Source organism: Panthera onca, chromosome E2, assembly GCF_046562875.1.
Source record: "Panthera onca isolate mPanOnc1 chromosome E2, mPanOnc1 haplotype 2, whole genome shotgun sequence".
Taxonomy (NCBI): Eukaryota; Metazoa; Chordata; class Mammalia; order Carnivora; family Felidae; genus Panthera; species Panthera onca.
The window spans coordinates 20,714,489-20,724,593 of record NC_138353.1 but is presented as its reverse complement, the minus strand read 5'-3'; the positions used below and the strand labels follow the sequence as shown (position 1 = coordinate 20,724,593).

Here is a 10,105-nt window from a genome sequence, read left to right as displayed (position 1 = left end):
CCCCCCCCCCCTTCCCGATTTTTTTCTCCACTCGCTTGACAACTAGTCACGGCCACATCACTGCCGTCCCGCTGTCCTTGCAAGCTGACCTCTGTAGTGCGCGGTGCCCAGTGGTCATGCTGTCCTCGTCTCTCGCCAACCACATCTGACAGGAGACGAGGCCATCACGGCAGCGGCTCCTGGCACCTGAGACGCCCTGGGACTACACAGGTAAACCAGGGGAGGCCGTGTTGTCTCCGGACTAACAACAGAAGGGAAGACATGACATCTCCAGCCAGGAGCCCACGTCCGAATATTCAAAAGGTTCATCATGCGGGTGATGAAGGCGGCCCCTCAGCCCTCCAGGATGAGACGTGCGGGAGGCAGGAGGGGGGCCGGGGTCGAGCACCTGGCCCCATCCTCCGTCGGGGAGAAGAAAGACGCAGGTGGAGCCAGGCAGTGACGGTGACCTGGGGTCGGGCGAGGGGGTGCCGTCCCCACCGGCTGCTGGAGCACCCCCCCCCACACCCCCAAGCAGGCTCCTGACCCCAAAGGCATGTGCGGTCATAGGGACCGCAGAGAGGCCACACCTACCCACCGGCAATACCCCAGGGGACAAAAAAAAGGTTTATTTGTGGAGAAGAGAGAGTCCCTTTAAAAATGACATTGTGCTTTTGAGTTGCTATCTTCTCTTTTTGGTGAAGTGTCAGAGTAGAGCAGAACATGAAGGATTTTGACTGAAATAAATGCTTTCATAGAAAACAGGGAGCCCTGGAGAGTATTCTAAGACTTGAGGAACGTCATACTATTTTAAGCAGGTGACAGTAATGCCATTGTCTGAGGGGTTACGGTATTTTCTCTAGACCTATCAGAGGAAAGAGTAAGTTTTCTTCGAATAGAGAAAGTAAAACAACGCACTTCCCCGCTGCGCGGGTCGCACGCGCAACGCAGTGACCCTGCTTCTGGCCTGTGATGAAACCACCCAGCGCTGTTAGGGAGAGACCATTTGTTAGCTCCAAGCAGAAAACCAGATAAAGTACAAGCACACTGTTCGACTCACTCGGGTTTTTCCAACTTTCATTACACCAGCCACATCCACACGACCGCAGTTTGTGTGTTCAAAAGCCTGTCGTCACGTCCCCTGTAGTCATCGTGGATGGAGAAGGTCTGGGGCACGCCCAGACGGCGCGTTTGCTCTAACCTTCAGCTTCCAGCTTACCCCAGGCCACCCCCTCCTTTTCTGCCTTGGTCTTACTGAATAGTCAATAAAAATAGAAAGTAGCTGGACACCGCCTCCCAGAACTACAGGCGCTGGTGGAAATCTTTCCTCTCTATGCACTAAGAGACACAAAAAGGAGTCTGGCAGAAATCTTGTCGGAAGACCTCACCCGGACGCACCTGCGCACCAAGGGGCTAGCTTCCTTCCGTCCTTCTAGAGCTGTTGGAGAGTGGCCCGTAGTTGGGGGGGGGGGGGGGGCGGTCCCATGGCATCCCCGGTTCTCTCCGGTCCCCTGGGGAGGTCAGACACCCTCCTGCCCCAGGAGCTGGAGCCAGTGGAGATGCCGGCTTCACAGGCCCTGGGGAGGTGTCCCCGTCCACCTGTGTCCCGCCTTCCCTGCACAGGTGCAGCTCGTCTCACGAGGAAGAAGCACCCATCCACACCCAGAGCCCCGCACCAGGGCCTGGAACCATGGCAGCAGCGGGGACAGAAAAGGGAAGTGGCTTACGAGGGGCTCCTCGTGCCTCTGAGCTCAGGAAAATCCCCAGATGACAGGGACAGGTGGCCAGCAGCCCAAGGGCACTCCTCTGCCTGTGAAATTGCTGCTCTTTCATCAGATCCTGAAGTTCCCAGGGCAGAACCAAGTTTGCATGCCCTTGAGGACAAAGCACACACCACCACCCCCACCCCCAAGCTGAACACCAGTGACAACCCTTCTTGGGCACAGCCAGCTCCCTGGAACCCGTGCCCACCCTGGCCGGCCCAGCCTCCCTTTGGCTGGTAGACCTGTCCCCTACGTGGCTTCAGGTAGATGGGTACAACTCTGAAGTCCCTTATGGGGCCATCGCTGAACTGGAAGCCCCTGGGAATTCTCTAGAACACAGAAGAGCACCCCGCCCCTCACTCAGTGCCTGTTGAACAGGTGTCCCTCCAGCCTTGGGATGAACCTCTATTTCTTCCCTCAAGCACCAGGTGACGTGGCCGACTTGCCCACAGGAAACCTGTAAATTATAAATGTTTATAACCACGAGGACCTCCCTCCGAGGGCTAAGGGGCTGGCTCTGAGGGGCAGGAGGACCCGAGACCCCCCAGAGGGCACCTGCACGCTCTGACCTCCTCCCTCCAGAAAGATCATCCTGGGGAAACACTCACTAAGTGGGTGCAAAGTGGGTGAAACCAGTGGAACCACCCCATATTTGATTGTTTCTCTTTCCTTTCTTTTTTGTTTTGCTTGTTTGTTTGGGTGGAGTGTTTCTGCGGCTGGAGGATCCGGAGTCGGCGGTGCAGACGTTAGAGCCATTTGCGCTTCACAAACCCCCGTCCTCACTCCCTCACACCCCTCGAAGTGCATCCCCCGGTGAGGGAAATGCAGCTGGGAAGGGTTGACCTCAGCACTTACTGACATGTGGCCCGGATAATTCTCCAGCGCGCGGAGCGCTTCTGTGCATCAGGCCGTTTCCCTGGCCTCTGATGCCCAGTAGCACCCGGTTCCCAACGGTGGCGACCAAAACTGTCTCCAGACAATGTCAAATGGTGGGCGGGGGGTGCCCAAAGGACCCCCATTTGAGAACCACGGGTTCAAAGGACTTGCTAAAGTTGACACGCGTAGTCAGGACGCGAACCCCAGACTGCTGGCCCTGAGCCTCCCCCAGCGAGGCACCCGCTCACCCCCACACCACCCCCCAACACCTCCTCCTTCCCAGGCTCCACCGCGCTGATGCCACTCGAGGCGCTCCAGGACCCTGCGACCACCAAGTGCAGAGCTAGGCTTTTCCTCCCAAGGAAGCGCACCTCCCAACAATAGTGAAGGGACCACGCAAAGATTTTGATGACCCGCCTGGTGTCTTCAGAGCTGGGTCCCAAAATCTCAGTGTGCCCCGGAAGACGCGGCCTCAGCGATAACGGGGCTTCCGGGAACAACGTCATCCTGTTGCCGCTGCTGAGTTGTCGCTTCGCGCCAGCACAGGGCTGAAGGCGCAGTCCGCCACACAACCAAGCCTGTGCTGGGAGGAGGGCACTCCTCGGGGCTGAAGTCCAGGGAACACCGCCACGCTGCTTAGCCTGGGTCCCAGGGGCTGCAGGAAGGTGGACCTGAGTCCCGGAGCATGAAATCTAGAGTGGGGGCGGGGGAGGGGGAGGAGGGTTGGGCTTGATCAGTAAAGGAAAACCCAAACCCAAGCCAGGACTTCAGCCCCGAATCTCTCACCGGGGCTTTAAGAGCAGCCCCGACATCACCCCCACCCCACCCCCCCCCCGCCAGACAGCCAGACGCCCCGATCGAGTCACTGGCTCCAGAAAGGGCAGTCAACGGCTCCGGTTTCCCCAGAGAACGCTCTGCCATCCGTGGGATGCCCCCCACCCGGTGTGTGGCTGAGAGTTGGATTTTCACCCCGGTTATTCGGAGAATCCTCCTAGAGCGCGGTCCAGTCTCAGCTGGGGATTCCAATCAGAAGTTTGAGCTATCAGACAGATGTTAGAAGCAGAGTGCCTCTGAGGCTTGTGCTACAAGGAGAGAGCTCCCCATCCCCCCCTACCCCCCATCTCCTGGGCCCAGGCCTCTCCAAGCAAGAGACATTTGGACAGAGACACCAGTGACAAGGAGCAGCCTACGTCCTCCAGACACAGCAAGTGCAAGAGCCCTGAGGCAGGATGGAGGGTTGTGTGCTCAAAGCACAGAAGGGAGATCGTGTGGCTAAAGCGCAGTAATGGCAAGAAAGGTAGGATCACAGGAGGGAGCGAACCGACCACCTGCGGCCCTGTAGGCCATGGTCAACAGATGATGTTTTAAATGAATCAAAACCCTTCCCAAGGTCCCGAGCAGATGAGCAATATGACTGTTGCCAAAAAGGCCCCTCGGGCTGCAGGTGGGCCAAGGGACCGTCAGTGGGAAAGAATGGGTACAGGTGACCAGTCGCAGGCAATGACAGCAGCTTGGTGACCAGGGGAGATGAAGAGAAGAGGGTATCATAGGGACGATGCGGCAGGAGGCGGGCCTTGCAGAGAAAGGAGGCATCGAGGACGGTGCCTGAGTTTGCCACCATAACGCTGTGTGAGAAGACCCCAACCACGGGGTCTGAGCTGGACAGTTCTGGTCATGACAGGGCTCGCTCGCACATCCATCAGTGGGCTGGCCGTCGGCCACGATGGGGACAGAGGGGCTAGCTGGCTGTCCTCCTCCTCAGGCCAGCGGGCATGGTCCCAAGGTGAAGGCCAAGGCAGAAAAGCAGACGAGCCCCATCAAAACGTGTCTATGTGCCTCTGCCTCCATCCTGTTCGTTAACACCGCCAGGTGACAGCAAGTCACAGGACGGGCCCAGGAGTCGGAGCAGCAGCAGCAATGCCAAGGTGGACGGCCACGGGTGAGGACGCGGGCCACTGACGCGGTCGGCCTGCCACGCACGGTCCTAGACATTTGGCTTGCACAACTGGGTGGCTAGAGCTGCCCTTTACTGACATGGGGCAGATGGGGGAAGAACGCACTGGAGATTTCAAGAACCAGGGATTTGTTTTGCTTAGGGATGTGCAGGGCAGTCAGAGGCTCCCTAAAGTGCCCTTGGAGGCTCACGGGAGCTGCCAGATGCCTCGCAGGTAGTCCTTCTTTTCTCATTTTAAATTTTTTTTTTAATGTTTATTTATTTTTGAGACAGAGAGAGACAGAGCATGAACAGGGGAGGGGCAGAGAGAGAGGGAGACACAGAATCTGAAACGGGCTCCAGGCTCTGAGCTGTCAGCACAGAGCCCGACGCGGGGCTCGAACTCACAGACCGTGAGATCATGACCTGAGCCGAAGTCGGCCTCTTAACTGACTGAGCCACCCAGGCGCCCCCTTCTTTTCTCATTTTAAACGAAATCCACCAAGCCGGAGTTCCAAAGTCCCAGGGCCACAAAAGCTCCTGGTGACGCCAACGGGCCTGCTTTTGGGCGGCAAAGGTGGCAGAGAGCAGCTCCTGCCCGGTGGCACTGTCAGCTGGACAGTCACGGGTGTCTGTCACTTCACAGACAGGCCACCTACATCCACTGTGCCCACCATTCTGTCTTCACTGCAGAGCAAACGGGAGCCTCCATCTACGCGGAAAGACTCTCTGATTTTATGCTGATCGTTAACTAAGAATATCTCTCTCCAGAGATTTATTACATTAATGAGCTCTGAAATCACTCATAGCAATTAACTATATTGTTTTTAAACTCTCCAGAAATCATCAAAACATGTTGGTTGTTTTTTCGGGAAACATAAATAAGGGGTACAGCTGACACCCAGACAAACCCAGCCAATAGCTCTCTGCCCGTGCTTTTGGCTTTGGGAGATTCTCGCCCCTGGTTTCCAAGGTAGATGTGTGCCTACCCGGCCGAGAGAGGCTCCCCGCCCCATAGACATGCCAATTTCTTTGTAGAGAGAGGACCGGACTCTGAGTCTGTGCACGGGACCGTTATGAAGGCTGGGGGCTTGGCCTGCAGACAGCCCCCCACCACCACGTACAGGAAGCAGAATGAGCAGAAGGCCTCACGTCCTGGGTAAGGAGGCCTCTGGCTCCCAAGAGCTGAGTGTCCCCACTTCCCTTGAATCCTTTGTCCTCTCAGGGCACCCCCCACAAAGCAAACCTGCGTGACATTCTGCTCCCCAGACCCCCCACAGCACAAACCCGTCGATGCAGCCACCGTGGATATTCACATGGGGGCCCTGAATCACACCCACGGCTCACCCTGCCTTGACGGTTCGCCATCATTTCCCTCACCCTCACAAGCCACTTCCAAGGTCAAATGGAAAAGGGCAGGTGCTAAGGACAAGCCCTCAGGCACCAAGTTGCCTGGATTTGAACACGGACCATGGCCCTCACTAGTCACACATGACCACTCGAACAATTCAATGCACAGCAGAGAACTTGGGTCCCCCGAAAAAACATCCGAACTCCTTGCAAATGTGTTTCAGTGATATGCCCACATTCTCTCACTTGGTTTTTACAACCGGGGGACAGGAACTATTATTCCCCATTTTACAAATAAGGAGCCTGAGACACACGGGGGCAGGGGAGATCAGTTTCCCAAGTTGGCTGCAGGTGGGGGGCGGGGGTTGTGCCTCTCAGGATCCTCTCTCCACACAGCAAGGCTGCCCCTGCATGGGCCATGACATGGGCTTCCAGTCAGGTTCAGGTTCAGCCGGGGAGTTCTTGTAAGAGGTCAGAGGGACGAGGAGAGAGGGGTGGGGACGGTCATCCTCTGGGATGCTGCTGGCTGCTGACCCCTCCACACAGCCTTCTCTGTCTTCCAGCTCCAAGCTGCTCTGTCCCCCAACACTCAGCTCTTGGCTTCCCCTCCCCCACCCTACACCCATGGACTCCTAAAGCCCTCCTGCCCCTTTGTAAATGGTCCGCTCATTAAACTCCCCTCCATTTGACCCTCAGGGAGTGCCATCTGCTTCCCACTGGGCCCCAAACTCCCGAGCCTGTACTGCCTGTGTCCTGAGCTCCAGAAAACAAGATTTTTGATGGGGGAGAGAGGGACAAAATCATCTGTGCATTTTTCATCTATGAGGTTTATAGGAAGACTAGACAGGTCTTAACATTCTAAGCCCTTTGGCTGGGCTTCATTCAGCTTGCTGACGGATGTTGGGGACAACAGAGGAGCCTGGCATGACCACCAACACCCACCTTGGTGACCCCTGGACACCAGTGGAACCCTGGCTATTTAAATACAGACAGAGACAGTCCTTTCAGCTCCGCTGTAAGCTTTGTGGTCCAGGAAGGGTACTGACCATGTCCAGAGGGTAAAGGAGACCCCAAACCCCAGAACCGAGGAATAACTCCCCAGTACACCCTTTCTGGAACCCCATCTACAAGGAAACGAGCTGATTTCCTCCACACTCCCCAGCTGAGTGTAGCCCTGGTCACTCCAGGCCCAGGATGGCTGGTGAGAGCCAGGCTTGGAGGAGGAGAGGCCTCTTCCTCCTGCTCCCTTGCAGACCCCTGGGTGCACTGGGGTGAAGGCTCTGCCCTAGAGCTCCCAAGGAGGGCAGTGTCCCGAGTGAGGTCCTCAGGGTCACAGGACAGAGGAAATGGGTTGGGAGCAATACCACGTAATTTCCTTGTATCTTTGCTTCTCTCGCCATCATCTCCTGGCACCAAACCCACCCATCTGCAAGTGGACATAAAATCTGGGCCCCCCTAAAGGCCCAGATCAAACCCCTTTCCTCTATGGAGCTCAGCCATGGGAACCTGGCTGAGTCCGCTGCAACGTGCTAAGATGCCCCTTGCTGCACTGTCCACCCTGCAGAAGCTCCAGGAAGGACGCGCCTCAAGCTTCACGCTCTCACATGTACCGATCCCCACTCCCAACGCCTGCAGGCCCGGACGCAGCCCCAGCTCTAGAAACACTCGCTGGCCGTTCCAACTAGCAGTCAAAACAAAGAAAATTGCTGGTTATTGGGGCCAGAGGGACAGCAAAGACCGGCTGGGCCATTTTACAGGTGGGAAAACGGACGCACCGGGGGAACCTGGATGCAAAGCCAGCAGGTCCGACCCCCCAGCCCGGGGCTCCCGCATTGCCGGAGAGCCCCTGCGGTCTGCTGGCAGGCACTGGCACTCCTCAGTTTCCCGGAGCCCTGTTTGGACCACGCCGGGAATAGCCACTCCGAGGAGGGTCCATACCTTCTGGCCTCTTATGGTTCAGGGAAGGCAGTCTTTAGTGCTAGATGCACGGTGGCACCGGGACTTCTAAAAAGTAATGGAGGATGTTGCCACCACTGTTACCTCAAGGATTATAACCCAAGGCCACTTGCAGGCCAGAGCTACGTGCCATCTGACCACATTGGTAAGGCACTAAGTGTAAATGATGGCTCACTTTTAAAAGTGTCTGTTAAAAATGAAAACCTCCTAGGAGTTTAATGCCAAACGTGTAGATTTCACCCCCTTTCACTCTCCAAGCCCCGGGCCAATAAAGTGTAGTTGCTTTAACACCCCCTCAGATGAACCTTAGAAGAAAGCAATCACATCAAAGTAGCACTGAACCGCCCCAGAGAGACTGACAAAATGGGGCAATGGGCATTGGAGAAGCGAGTCCTGCTACAGGGTCTCAGACTTGGGGAAAGACGCGTGGGCGGTCGTTGTTGAGAGCGCGTTGTTTTTTCCAGTTTTTGAAGTGAGACTTTCACTTTCAGGGTACTGCAAAAGTCAGCTCCATCAAGGAGGTCCTGGGAGCACAGTGCAAATCAGAGCATCCCAAACTGAGCCACCCTGAAGAGCCACTAAACTTTGTGAACAGCATCCAAGGCAGCAAGGCCAGGAGGAGGCATCGGTGAGGAAAAGAGGGCCTCGTCCATCCTCAGGCTTAGCTCCAGCCCTCTGCTCACTTCCCTCATGGCAACAAAACTCAAGATTCTGAACAACATCCACCTGCCCTCCCCTGCCCCGGCCAGGCCTGCCCCCTCTCCGAGAAAGTGTGTTTTCATTGAGACGATCTCCCATGGAGCCAAACAACTCACACCGAGCACGACCAACGATCAAAGTGGGGGGTGGCTTAGACCCACATGACCAGAATTGGCTAGCGTGATGTGTCCAGTGGAGAGTTTTGCTAAAAGAGGCCCACAATGGGGCGCCTGGGTGGCGCAGTCGGTTAAGCGTCCGACTTCAACCAGGTCACGATCTCGCGGTCCGTGAGTTCCAGCCCCGCGTCAGGCTCTGGGCTGATGGCTCGGAGCCTGGAGCCTGTTTCCGATTCTGTGTCTCCCTCTCTCTCTGCCCCTCCCCCGCTCATGCTCTGCCTCTCTCTGTCCCAAAAATAAATAAATAAAAAACGTTGGAAAAAAAAAAAAAAGAGGCCCACAGTGGCGCCACAGACAGACCCTTAGCTACGGCCAGGCTCACGGGCACCATGGTACGACAGAAATAAAACTAAATTATATCACTTGTCATCATTAAGAAAAATTTTCATCTCTGTTCTTCATTTGAAAAGCACTATATTTAATGAATGAGTACTGAGTCATGACACGTAAATGACTAAAATATAGGAATTATACTGAGGTCAACTAACGTAATTTTAAACCATGAAATTAAGGGACCTATTCGTGGCTGTCGATGGTACCACTCCCAGTCATTATGATGCTCTGCAAGGCTGCCGTGAGCACTGGGAAGGGTGGACAGTTCCACAAGAGGCAGACCCAAGTTTCCAGGCAAACTGTCACATGGTCAAGATGAAGAAATCTTGCTGACTTTGCCCAGGTTCTGTGAGTCCGTGAAATCTCGGCATGTATCCAATGAAGGGCATTGCTGGTCCCATGCCAGGCTACCTCCATTCCAAGGAGCATCTTACAGATTTATCACTGATGGAAGGTGGGTCATCAGTTCCTTTGGTGCTTCCAAAATGGTGGCCCACACAAGGTGTGCCTCAGGAGAATGGCTCTTTCCCAACCACATATATCTCCTTTAATTTCTCCAGGAAAATTAAGATGCCTCACAGCCTGAACTCTGCAAAAGTTTGGATGAAAGATGGCAGAGAAAAAAAATTAGAGCTGTTGATACCCACCAGGATAACTGAGACGAGAAGTGTTCTGGTGGGGAATCATCTTCCAAGAACTTGACACATTCAGGTTGCTGTGGCCATGTATTGGTTTCTCTACCCTGAAGCCACCTTCATTCCTCTGGTAAAACAATACCCCAAACTTCCTTTGGTGAAGGAGCCCCCTCCATTCTCATTCATGAAGTTTGAGTGGGGTTGACCCCACATACAGCACCAAAGTTGGGCACTAACTTGTCACAGATCAATCAATATGTGCCTTTACATGGACCACAGGAATTAATGACCCAATGGTCCAGTAGTTGATGGTTGTGTATGGATACAAAGCTTGTAATGCTATAAACATTGCATTCATGGAGAGAGGGCTTATAGCTATTGGGAGGGGATGTAATATCATGTGAA

General features: G+C 55.0%; 1 long non-coding RNA gene across 1 annotated transcript; it reads left to right on the top strand.

Moving 5' to 3' along the window:
- The first annotated feature begins 2,949 nt into the window (after positions 1–2,949).
- On the top strand, positions 2,950–9,530 carry LOC132690450 (uncharacterized). Its single transcript, XR_009615405.3, has 4 exons — positions 2,950–3,915; positions 5,590–5,710; positions 8,349–8,770; positions 9,008–9,530. It is a non-coding gene; the product is annotated as an uncharacterized LOC132690450 (long non-coding RNA).
- The last annotated feature ends 575 nt before the right edge of the window (positions 9,531–10,105 follow it).